At 43.4% G+C, this 11,624-nt stretch overlaps 1 long non-coding RNA gene across 1 annotated transcript; it reads left to right on the top strand.

The window, feature by feature from the left end:
* Positions 1–3,238: 3,238 nt before the first annotated feature.
* On the top strand, positions 3,239–10,829 carry LOC144149117 (uncharacterized). Its single transcript, XR_013318190.1, has 5 exons — positions 3,239–5,442; positions 6,597–6,765; positions 6,961–7,106; positions 7,193–7,315; positions 8,369–10,829. It is a non-coding gene; the product is annotated as an uncharacterized LOC144149117 (long non-coding RNA).
* Positions 10,830–11,624: the final 795 nt, after the last annotated feature.

Genomic DNA, 11,624 nt, shown 5'->3' with positions numbered 1-11,624 from the left:
GAGGAAGAACGAGCCCCTTTGTAAACAGCTGATAAAGCTCGTACAGTCTGAGTGTACAACTACCACTGATTCGCCTATAAGGGCTTTATGTTTGCACGCGTACATTTATCTCATTTTAATTCCTTGTCGCAGCCTCCACCCGCCCCCTCCTCACAGTTGTCGAGAGGATTCAATCTCCCCCCCCACATTTCTTTTTCACGCATATTCCTTTCGGTTTCACTGAAAACGTCACAGGCCTACGAAGCGTCACAGCACTGACCACACAACCTCTCTAATGCGCAAGACAAAGCCACCCGAATTTGAAGCCGCTGAGGACGCAATGATCAGTATTTTTGGCTCCAGTCTCCCCCTCAAGGATGAAGCTGCTGGCTACACCCTTTCGCGAGTCGCCGTAATACCGACGGCACCCGTCTCCAGGAATCGCTCTTTCTTCGCCTTCGTTCGCCCCATCGGCAATTAACTTTTTAAGTGGCGCATAGCATGGCCACCCCAGACATATCTGGCTTTCTTCTGTAATAAGAAAAAAAATGAATATGCTGGTTTGAGGAGAGCTGTGACAGTCGTGTTTAAGTTTTCGAGATCCAGTTTACCCATTAGAAAAAAACAAGTGACACTCACCTTCCTCTACCAAGGGGTCTGGTAGCAGGCGGTGCTCAGCCCCCCCCTCCCCCCCCCTTTAGCAACGCCTCTGCAAGTGCGATCGTTTGGTTAGTTTTTAAGTAGAACCAACACTGAATGCAACGAAGACGAGAATGGTAAAATAAATAAAAACTGAAGGCACACGCGCTTAAGCTATCCCGTTTCCTTTCTTTCTTTTTTTCCACGCAGGTTTAGCGGGAGAGAGAAGGAGGAGAGATCGGAATAGACTAACAGCAGCAGCGTCTTGCAGCGTTGGGTGAGTGAAATCAAACCGCTTAGGAAACACTTAAAGTATCACGATTGTTCACATGAATGTTAAAATGAAGCAAAATGTAGAAGGGAAGTAAATGAGTAACGTAAATTTTTAACACGTACTAAAGAAATCGCGTTTTACGCTCTGATGCTCCTCCGCGGTTGAGCGTTCGTTTCCTTGCACTGCGGCACAAAAAAAACTCTCCAACGTAAAATCATATCAATCCACGAAATTACAATATTAAAGCTAAAAAGTTACTGTCGCGGGTGTTTTTCTGAGAGTGTTTTTCTGTTTTGTCTTGTTAGTGTAAATTTTCAAGTAAAATGGCTGACAAGTCACCTTCCACAATGAAAGAGTTGGCAAAAAAGTATTTTCCTATGTTGAGGCACGCTCCAATGGCAAGGAGGAGAGGCTGAAAGAGGCTTGACAAAAGTAATTGAGAAAGAACTAAAAAGTCTGAAAGGGTCGCTGAAATTTATAAACGGGAAGTTCAAAGAATTCAAGACATATGATGATGATAATGATGACGATGATGGTTGGATTTTTTTATGCGCAAGGCCATCTGGGCAAAGAGCGCCAAATAAAACAGTGATGGGAACGCTTAAAACAGACTTTTCTTCTGAAAAAAAGGACAGCCGCCACCTCAATCAGGAAAATAACCGATTTGTGAAAGAATTGAAAGAATTAAGGATTGAGGTGGTTGACCTCCAGCAGCACAGTCGGAAGGCAAATTTGGAAATAAAGGGCGTCCCTTCGACACAAGATGACAATCTCTTGTAAACAATGCAGGCCATTTGCTCTTCGCTGAACGTGGATATCAAGGAAACCGACATGGAAGTTGTACACCGTGTCCCAAAGAAAGAAAAAAACTAAATAAAATATCATTGTGAAGTTTGCCTCCATGAAGGACCAAAACCGTGTCCTAATAGCAGCCAAGAAATGCCGGCTCAATACATCTGTACTGTGATTTGAGGAAATTGATCTTATCTTCATCAATGAACATCGTTGTGCTGCGAATAAGCTACTACTAGGAGAGGTTCTCGCAAAAAAGCGAGAAAAGAACTCGAAATATACTCCGGTTTCTGACGGCAAAATTTTACTTCGGAGAGCATAAAAAACAAAAGTGCTCCATGTTACATGCGCAGAAGACCGAACAGTTGCTTAATCGGATCGCTTTTAGCATTTCCGGAACAGAGCAAGCTAGGCCTGCGTTTCATACTTTATATATTCTAAATTGCAACGTAAGAAGAATCTGTAAAATTTCCGATAATTTTCTTGCTTACTTGTCACAGTTTTCTTTCCGATATGACGTCATTGCCGTCACAGAAACACGGTGGAAGGGAGGAGAATCTTATTTTATACCGGGCTACAAAATGCTATCGCTGCCTAGGTTCAGCATGACACGCGGCGGTGGCGTAGACTTTTTTATCAAAGCTGGACTTGCTTTTTGCGCTACTGAAGTTAAGATTAAGAAACACAGCAGTGACGCAACTGAAGCCCTTTTCGTAAGTTGGAGTGTGGCCTCATAATTCGTGTTGTTTATCGTCCGCCGCCTTCAAGAGTGCCAAAATTTGTTTATGAAATGGAAACTGTCACAAACTCGAGCGTACGACGCCTAAATTACCGTATAGTTTTTTCATAATATTGTACAGCGCCTAATTCTTGTTACAGTCGTCCGATTCATTCAGTTTCGGTTCTATTCGCACCAGCAAAACCCTGGAACTCCCTCGAACGAATCGGCGGTGACTCCTACCGCTCGCCGGCTCGCCGGCAAGAAAATACCAAAACAAAAAAAAACCGCCGCTAAGTTTTCACCAAAGCTTCGAGTTCTTTCGAGGGGGCAAGCGCAGCTTTGCAGTGCGTAGGCGCTCCGATGATTGCAGGAGGCAGAAAGAGGGAAGTTGTCCGCTCGGCAGCGGCAGGCGCGTTGTGTGTTGTGCCCTCTCTCTCCGCCCCGGCGCACTTATTATAAGAGAATCCGCGCCGAAGCGAATTCGCTACGTTTGGACGTCGTGATGTGACAACGACTTCTGACAGTTGTGCACGGCACCATCGGTGACCCGCGCCCTGGAGGACTCCGACGTACTCCCTGATGGCCTGGAATCACCCTGATCGTTTCGTACGGCCTGGCCTACGACGAATCCACGCTTCACAGGTAGCCGAATCGCCTCCGACAGCGGTCCACCGTCCTGCCCGGTCGAAGAATATTGCGGGACTCTGTCTCTCATACGTATCGAACTGTTTTCTTTTACTTAACTTTTAACCTGGTAATATTCATTGTTAGAGTTTCTAATTGTACATTTTGTATTTGAACCCTTTCCGGCATTTGTATTCGGTCTAAGTACACTCTTAATCTGGTTCCATATAAGTTCCAGTTAAAAAGGGTGATCCATATATTTTATGTGGATCCGAACGAAAGAATAACTGGAACGAGGCATATAGGTGGATCTTATCTGGAACCGTCAGCTTGTTTTCTTTATGTTCGCGGTTTTCATCTGGAACCGAAGAAATGGGGTCATGCGATGTCGGCGGTTCCGGTTACTGTTCCACTTATGTCCCAGTAAACGGTTGGGGAGAGTGCGTTTGTATATTTTTTGCTCGTGTCTTGTTCCACATAACTCGTGCACGGCAGTGAAGTATGCACTCTTTCATGCATCAACTGGAACAATGAACCGCATACATATTAGGTGCTTCTTGACCCAAGATGCACGTGCGCGTTCAATATACACGCGCACACCGCACATAAAATTTAATGAACTTCGCCGACATCTATGAAACTGCCTTGCAGCAGTTAACTTTCATAATACGGCTAAGCTGTAGTTTTAGTGATGTCCTTTGACAGAAAACGAAATCCCACTTTTTTGTCAGCGCCGTACAAAGCATTAAAAATGTCGAGTGGAGGATATCTTAGGCAAAAGAAGAAATTGCAGGAACCCATTACCAGGTGTTCTGCGGCACCCAAACCGCTTTCGTGAATATCGTATTTTTTTAATTTGAGGCGTCAAGTACAAAATCACCACTGACTTCAATTTGAGAAGGACTAAACGTCTTCCCTTTCCCCATATGCCGTTCGGGCAAAGCCATAGCTGCCATAGCGCTGAAGAATTCGTGGTGCTTTTGTGAACATCTTCATTACGAAATACTTGTTGAGGCCATTACATTTTATGCATTTGGTTTACAAAGCTTCCCAGAAACGGCAGTTTTTGTTCAACACTCAGTCATCATCTCGCTGTGGTGTAGTACGCGCTCAATGGTACTTAGTCCACGTTACTTATGTTGTGGTGGGGTACATGCATAATGGTAACCGACTGCGTCACATTTTACACCACACACATTATGCTACGCATACAGTTATATGCTTAGAAGTTAGTTTTTGTATTTTGTCTCGTCCCGGCTAGTAATTTTCACAAGCAAAAACGAAAGCCTCTTTGCAGGAGGAGAATGACACAAAACCAGGAGAACTAAATCTACCTCGCGGCATCTGCCTTACATTCTATATATTTATACTGAAATGGCATTCTTATTTCAAATTATGCATTGCAGTATCGCGAAAATTCGCAGTGTTATCCTAATGTTGTCACTTGCCGTAGTAATTCAAGTTCACCGAATGACCTGCCTTCTACTGCTGGTCTCCCCGTTGCTCTTTTCCTGCACTATTGGTGTTCATGAAGAAAAACTGCTGGAAAACGGGCAGATGTATTATTACTCGCTAATTAGCCAGTAATCACACTGGATGCACTATACTGAAGTAGTTTTCTATAACGTGGGTATCAAAGAGCGTCGCAGTATATATTATTGGTATTGGAAAGACTTGTCAAGAGAACGCAGTCAATAAAGAAGCATCGTTTTGTTTTCACTGCAAAGAACGAAATAATGCTGTCATCGAAGTTTATGCACACATACCGCACGCGCTCACGGCCCGCGCAGAGAAACAACTTTAGCCCAACTAACGTGTTAAATTGGCTAATATCTGAGCTCTTTCTTCGAGCCTCAGAGCCACGTAGACGTCCGCTTAGAGGCCTACTCCCATTTTCCGAAGCAAATATAAGCGATCAAGGGTGTCGAGCTTGTGATCTCTTCCGCGGACTGGTCACTGGCCACGGCGTGCATCGCCAAAGGCACATAGAAATGATTACGAAACGACCGCCACTTCGGTGCGGCATGCCGTGCGCATGCGTTGACAGCATGGAGGAAAGAATACAAGACAGCGCCGCTTGCGTTGATCCATGGTATAGTGGGACGGCAACGGGTACAACGACGATGAGGGAAAAACGGGACTGCGTGAACACTTTTAACGACAGCAGCGCCCCTACGTCTCAACCCTTACGCAAGCTAGTTTTTGTTTGTCCGCATGCAGCGCCACCAGTGGCCTTCTACAGCGGTTTTCTCGATTGCTCGCGTTATGCGCCTGATGTACTAAATGAACTGTCGGTCAGACTGGCGGGAACGGTTACCAGTTTGGTTGTGGCGTGAAACTGCGGATTTCTTCATGTCCTCGGGCTGTATTTACTGTTCGACGAAGGGAAGTTTTGCCGGGAGGCGCAAAAAAGGTCAGTGCTGCTTATTTATGTTCTGGTAACGGTTGTTGTTCTTTGACTTGTTCATGAGTGCGTCCGATAAACGTGCCGCTCCGCTGCCTGTTCGATGCGAGAAACGTTTGCGGCCGTTATTCACTTCAGTGTTTGTGGGTCGGAGTCGGCTTGACATTTCTGACTGCGCATGTTAGCTAGTGCTATTTAGAAAGTGGCTGGTGCGCGCATTTCTCGAGTCTGCATGTCCCCTTATGGTGTGGTGTTGCTTAGTTGTATATTGACGGTTGCTGTACCTGTCAGCGGTACTGAATCTTCTCGGGTTAGTCGCACGCTATTGTCTCACGCGCACACACTGCACAACATGTTTGTCGGAGCGTCTGTCTTTAGACTTATCGGTATTTTCAAACTTCCGTGTTAATTGCGTTGTGTTGGTCTTCTGAGAGCCATAAATTTACTGTGCTAATCACACCTATTCCGCCTAATGTTGATGTGCGTTCAAGGCGTTGGCGGCAGCACTGCTTACGTTTATCTGTGCTGTGTGTGTAGTTGTTCCTTGTTTCTTCCAATGCCTTCGATGAATTCAGATGGTCTGTTTACACTAGTCAACGTTAGTTGGCTCCCTGACGTGTAGTGAAATGCAAGGGAAAGTGGTTGTCTGAGCAGTAGCGTAGTAACAAAACGTTCCTTTTGTGGAGGGGAAGGCAGGTGGAAACACGCAGAAAGTGTGGTGCCGTTTTTATGCTGTCAATGTCAGTGGTAACCTGAGACCTCAGAATAATTACCCATAAAACTCACGTGTGGACTATTAGAAGTTTTAATGTCACAAAGTAAGTTTAAAAATTATCCATAACTGCCATATTATGCTATCAATGTCAGTGGCAGCTCGAGAGTTAAAATAATTTTCAAAACGCTCGGGTGCAAAGTTGTTGCATCATGATGTGCACCAAACATTAATCCATTTCTGTTCTCCTTTGAACGTAGAAATTATACTGCAAAAGCAGATTGCTACATTCTGTATTCATACTCTATGACCTGTTCAGAAAGAGTATATGGCTGACTGTGGAGACATTTGGCCCTCCACTGATAGGTTGCGACAACTGTTTTTGTTCCTCTGCAAAAAAAAAAAAAAAATGAAAACAAATTATTTTCTTTCTTTACATGCTCCTGCGAAGTCATGGCTGTGGTATTCACTGGCTGAAGACATCTTTGGCATGCTGAAGGGTCGTCGGGGAGAGAGTGGCGGATTATGAATGCCCTGTGGAGCTCATAAGCCACAAAAGAGTACTTTTTGAGTCGTGCATATTGTGCAGATATTCACCAGTTCGCATAGACCAAGGACAGGTGAGCTTAAAGTGTGTTCAAATATTTTCATATCTCAAATTGTTTAGCAAGAAAAGATTACCAGGGCTTCCGCTGTAAAAAAGACATTCTACTTTCGTGGGACGAATAAGACATTGTTCAATATTTTCTCGTGCTCCATGGGTAAAGCAAGGCATAAAGTTATTCTCCGATATTTTTGTACTGTTTATTTTCTAGGCAATAGGGCGAAGATAGACCTAAAACAGTGGTACAAGGAATGCATATGACCATTTTAATTGTATTTGGACCCCTTCTTGGAAGTGTATCATCAGAAGGCAACACATTAAAGCTCTTGCACGGGATGAAATCATTGCATTCTACAAGTAAGTACGCACTGCCATTTTTGGGTCTTTCATGGCGCGTTTTTAGGTAGTTCCTTTATAACTAATGGTTTGAAACTTATTTTCAGTGACAGCTTGGCCTGTGGCTCAAGGTGACAGTAGGAGCTTTTCGGAACGCGTTAGCGAAACTTTCCTGGAAGGGCACTTTGAGACGGCCCTGGCAGAAACACACGGCTCTTAATTTTGGTTGGGTAAGCTGGCATTTTGTTTTTGCGAGACTCAATTTCTGGGTCTGTTCGTCCTAATAAAATCTCACAGTTAAGAAGTTATCGTGAACGCCAATATTGGCCATTGTGTTCACATTCCGCCTATTACGGATGCTCCAGCAGTGGCCAAAAAAAACACTATTTTGTATTTTATTTTTGTAAATAGTTAGCTTTTACACCTTGAGAGTTGTTGCTGCGATTTGCCAGCACCACGGATACGCCCAACGTGGTTGCTGCTACAACAATATGGTGGCAACTGACGATTTAAATTTCCCGCTTTTAATACGCCCGTAGCACCAATAATACTCCCAAATACAGGCGTAGCATGAGTAATGCTTGCATTGGATTTTGACAGGTAGTTAAATAAGGGGTAATTTTTTTTAATGGAATTGTTCATAGCACAGAAAGTGACGTCTGCAAGAAAATGTGCTATAGTTGCGATTTATAAGAAAATTGTGCAACAGCCTAGTTCAGCATTGGTCAGCTCAACTTCTGCCTCATACCACTACGAACCATGGAGGTAATACATATCGAGAGGGAAATATTTTAGGTGGAACTAATTCCACAAAAAATTTCTGCCACAGTGCGATATTTATGATTTCCTATGACTGGCCATTTGTTTCTTTGGGGTAGAAACATCGTTTAGCTGTAAGTTATAATAAGCCAGCCTCACTACAGCATTCTAGGGAGCACATTATACAGTACAGAGAACATTTTTTGCAGAGAGAAGGTGTGTAAAATACAATGCAGAAAGGTGATTATAGTAATTATTATGTGATAAATAAACGAAACCTCTCAAGGATAAAAAAACCTTATATTCAGGATACTGAGGCTGCAAAGTAGGATACTTTCCACAATCAGGGCAATTTCATTCATTGTCTGTGGTGATATTGTTTAGCGCACTTTCACCTTTAGCAGCACTCCCAGAAAAAACCCAAGAAGTCACTGATTTTAAATCAATTACTGTGTTATGAAAGGGACTAAGCAACTCACTCATTTAAAGCAACCATATAACAAAATTTTCCTGTTTCCTTGAAGGTACATGAGGTGAGCAGTAAGTCTTCTCGAGGCCCCCTTATTCTGAGAGAAGGGACTGGCAGCATCAATATTGCCCGCAAGAAACACATCACGGATTCGCCGCCTGCATTGTAACTTCAGGATGTGGTCATCCTCTTCGCCGCATATGTCATTATTTCATCGTGTCATCATGTTCATATGGTTGTGTGCCTTTGGAGAGTTCTTGGGACTTTTGCAGCGAGTTCTTGGAAAGCATGAGAAATTTGACAGTGCCCTGGTGTCATTTAAGTTGGAGTCTCTGTTGAAATACTTGAAGTGTTCAGCTCTACTTGGGATTTTAAATTATTGGTAGAGGTTAAAGTATCTCTTGAAAGGCATGAAGGAGGTCAGATGAAAGGCATGAAGGGGGTGAAATCAGATGAAGAGGTTTAAGTTACTGGCACATGCAAGTTTCATGTCAACTGAACACTGAAGTCGTGCCTTATTTTTCATAATTGGCACAATGCGCAGGCTGCATTTGAATCTATAGTGGGTGTTAATGTAGTTCATGGCATCGAATTGTAACGTCCTTATTATTCAAGTGTAGCTCATGATATTTTTTTTTCGTGGCAGGGCTGCTGCTGATGCAAAAGTGACAGTAATTATTTACGCAGATGGCTTCCGCCTTCATTGATAAATTTTAGTGCCGGATGTGAGCTGACACCCATGACCTAGAAGAATTGACAATGTGCGTATTTGGCTTGAACAAGTTTTCTTCTTTAAACAAAGCTGCATTTCTTGCTTGGCAGAAGCAGGGCCTTGGTCACAATTACACTGATAGCAAGACGGGAGGGTTTTTATAGTACGCAACTGTGAATTTCACCTAAGGTAAAATGTTGAGGCTGGAAAAAATGCTTTCAAGTCTGCTTTGTAAAACTGGTCACCTGTATGATTCAATGCTGGCTTGTTTGCTTCTTAAGGATGACTTGCTCCCGCTTGAATTGATGACGTATATAATTAGTCTGCTTGTTAAATTTTAATATGTGTAACATGCTTCCAGCTACCTGGTTTGCAAAATTATATAAGATTCACGCTGGCTTTTGTGAGATTTCTTGGGATGAATTATTTTAAACAACTACAAATTGTTTGGGCAAGTAACGTGCCTTCAGTCAGGCCTTTTCAGGACGCTCATAAAGTCTATTTTGCCTACAAATAGCTTGATGTTACACTTACGTCTGGTGTCAGGAAACTACTATCTTTAATAATCATGTTTTAATGGTGGCGTACTCCCACATGTGATCTCTCGTGTCAAAATGTTTTATCGTTAATCTTGGCTCGAGCGTTGTTTTCCTAAACTATTGCACTGCTCTGTTGTAGGTTTGTGATAATACAACCGTGTATGGCTTGTTTTTAGGCCTTTCCCTACAATTTAATAGCAAACTGCATTTTCCCAAACAGTTTTGCGTAAACATAGTATGGCAAGCGCAATGAGTCATTCTGCCTTTGAATTACCTTGGTTTATCTGATAAGACAGCATATTTGTTGCTCACTGTTGTATAATGTCTGTGTCAGTGCCGCGGTAGACGCACACGTCTATTTATTTGTGAAGCAGTTGCCCCTAATACCGTCTTTATTAACCATGTTTTTGAGTAAAGGTGAATATGTGAAAATGCCACTTGGAGCCAAGTGTTATCGTTATGGTATTTATTCCTTGTACGTTGGTCATTTTCTGTGCAATTTAAAATAGACAGCTATTCAAATCTGATATGTATCATACTAACACCCAATAAAGTTGTATAGTATGTTGAAAAGCAGTGTATGAGTCATATTGGTTGGTTTCGTGCGTATTTTAATGCAAGTATATTGTTTCTTTTACATGCAGCTAAAACCCAGTACAGGATTCTGCGGGTGAAGCCAAGGACTGTGTGCCGCTCTAGGTGCCTCAGACCAACTTTTATATAGAACTGTGCTCCGATAGGCAACTGTTGGGAACTGTCAGGGACCACACTGCTGCGTTGGTTTCTGCTTTCCAATTGTTGGTATCACTGCGGGTCATATATCAAGGCTGTGTTAAAATGGTGCTTGCGGTTTCCTGCTGATACCAATGCATCCGCCAGCCTGGCATATGACCTCAGTGTATACCGACAGGAAAGCAGAAATATTGGAAAAGTGGAGTCCCATAGACAGCTTCCCAATGTCTATAGGAACACCGTTTTATATAAACAGCTGGCCTGAAGGTACCTGGAACGGCGCACCGGATAAATTCCATAATCATTTTACATGGATCAATGTTCCAGTAACTTCAACTACCCTTTTATTTGGAACAGTGATCCGCATACTTTTATTTGGAACACCGATCCACATAATTTAGTTGCAAAAATATGTGGTGCACTGTTCCACTTAATTTTCAGGATATGTGGAACACGGTTCCAAATATATAACTGGAACTTTTTTGCAAAAAAGTTCCAGTTACTAAGTGGATCTTACGTGGAACCAGATTAAGAGTGTAGTCTCTCGTTAACGGTACATGACCTCATGCTTGTGCTGTGCTTTGCCTGTTCGAATATAAGTCCTTCTTTTGTTGATTCGTTCAAGGCTCTGAGTCATTCTTACCGTTCTGGCCGCCGCTAGCCGCACATCAGACGGCCACCCCCTTCTGCATCCGTGCCCTGTAGCTTCGGTGGTGCTGTTTGCTCGCTTCAATGGACTCCCCATATCTTCTAACAGCGCACCCAAATAAGGAAACGGTGACAATTTCTGGTGTAGCGGCAGGACGTCTGATGTGAGCGGTAAGGAAGAGAAAGAGCCTGGAACTTTTGCGGCATAGGTAGCTATTGCCTTTATAAGTTGGTGTTCTCGTTAACTTTCTCTCAGCATATATACCTAGCTAAAATCTAGAGTATTGTGTCTAGATTGCGGTAACTTCGCAATCATGGATCTCGACAAAATTGTAGCGTTGGGCTGCCAGCTGGGCCTGTCAGGAGCCGTGACTACGAAAGAGGGTCGCGCAAAAAGAAAAAGACGAAATCGAGGAAGCTGAGAGAGCAAAACAGGCAGCGCGAGAAGAAGGTGAGAAAGCTCGTTCAGAGGCTCAGATAGCAAGACAGGCAGCACGAGAAGAGGCTGACAGGACTGAAAGAGAAAGCGAGAAATAATTTCAGAGGCAACTTCAGTTTTAGCGAGAGAAAGCGGAGCGAGAAGAGAAAGCCCGCCAGACAGAATCCGAAAGGGAACGAGTGAAAGCGGAGCGAGAGGAGAATTCACACAAAGCTGAACTCGAGATTCTGAAAAGGCGACT

Source organism: Haemaphysalis longicornis, unplaced genomic scaffold (assembly GCF_048455015.1).
Source record: "Haemaphysalis longicornis isolate Haplotype H1 unplaced genomic scaffold, Haemaphysalis longicornis Haplotype H1 scaffold_8, whole genome shotgun sequence".
NCBI lineage: Eukaryota > Metazoa > Arthropoda > Arachnida > Ixodida > Ixodidae > Haemaphysalis > Haemaphysalis longicornis.
The sequence above is the reverse complement of the archived record's forward strand: the minus strand, read 5'-3'. Positions and strand labels throughout refer to the sequence as shown.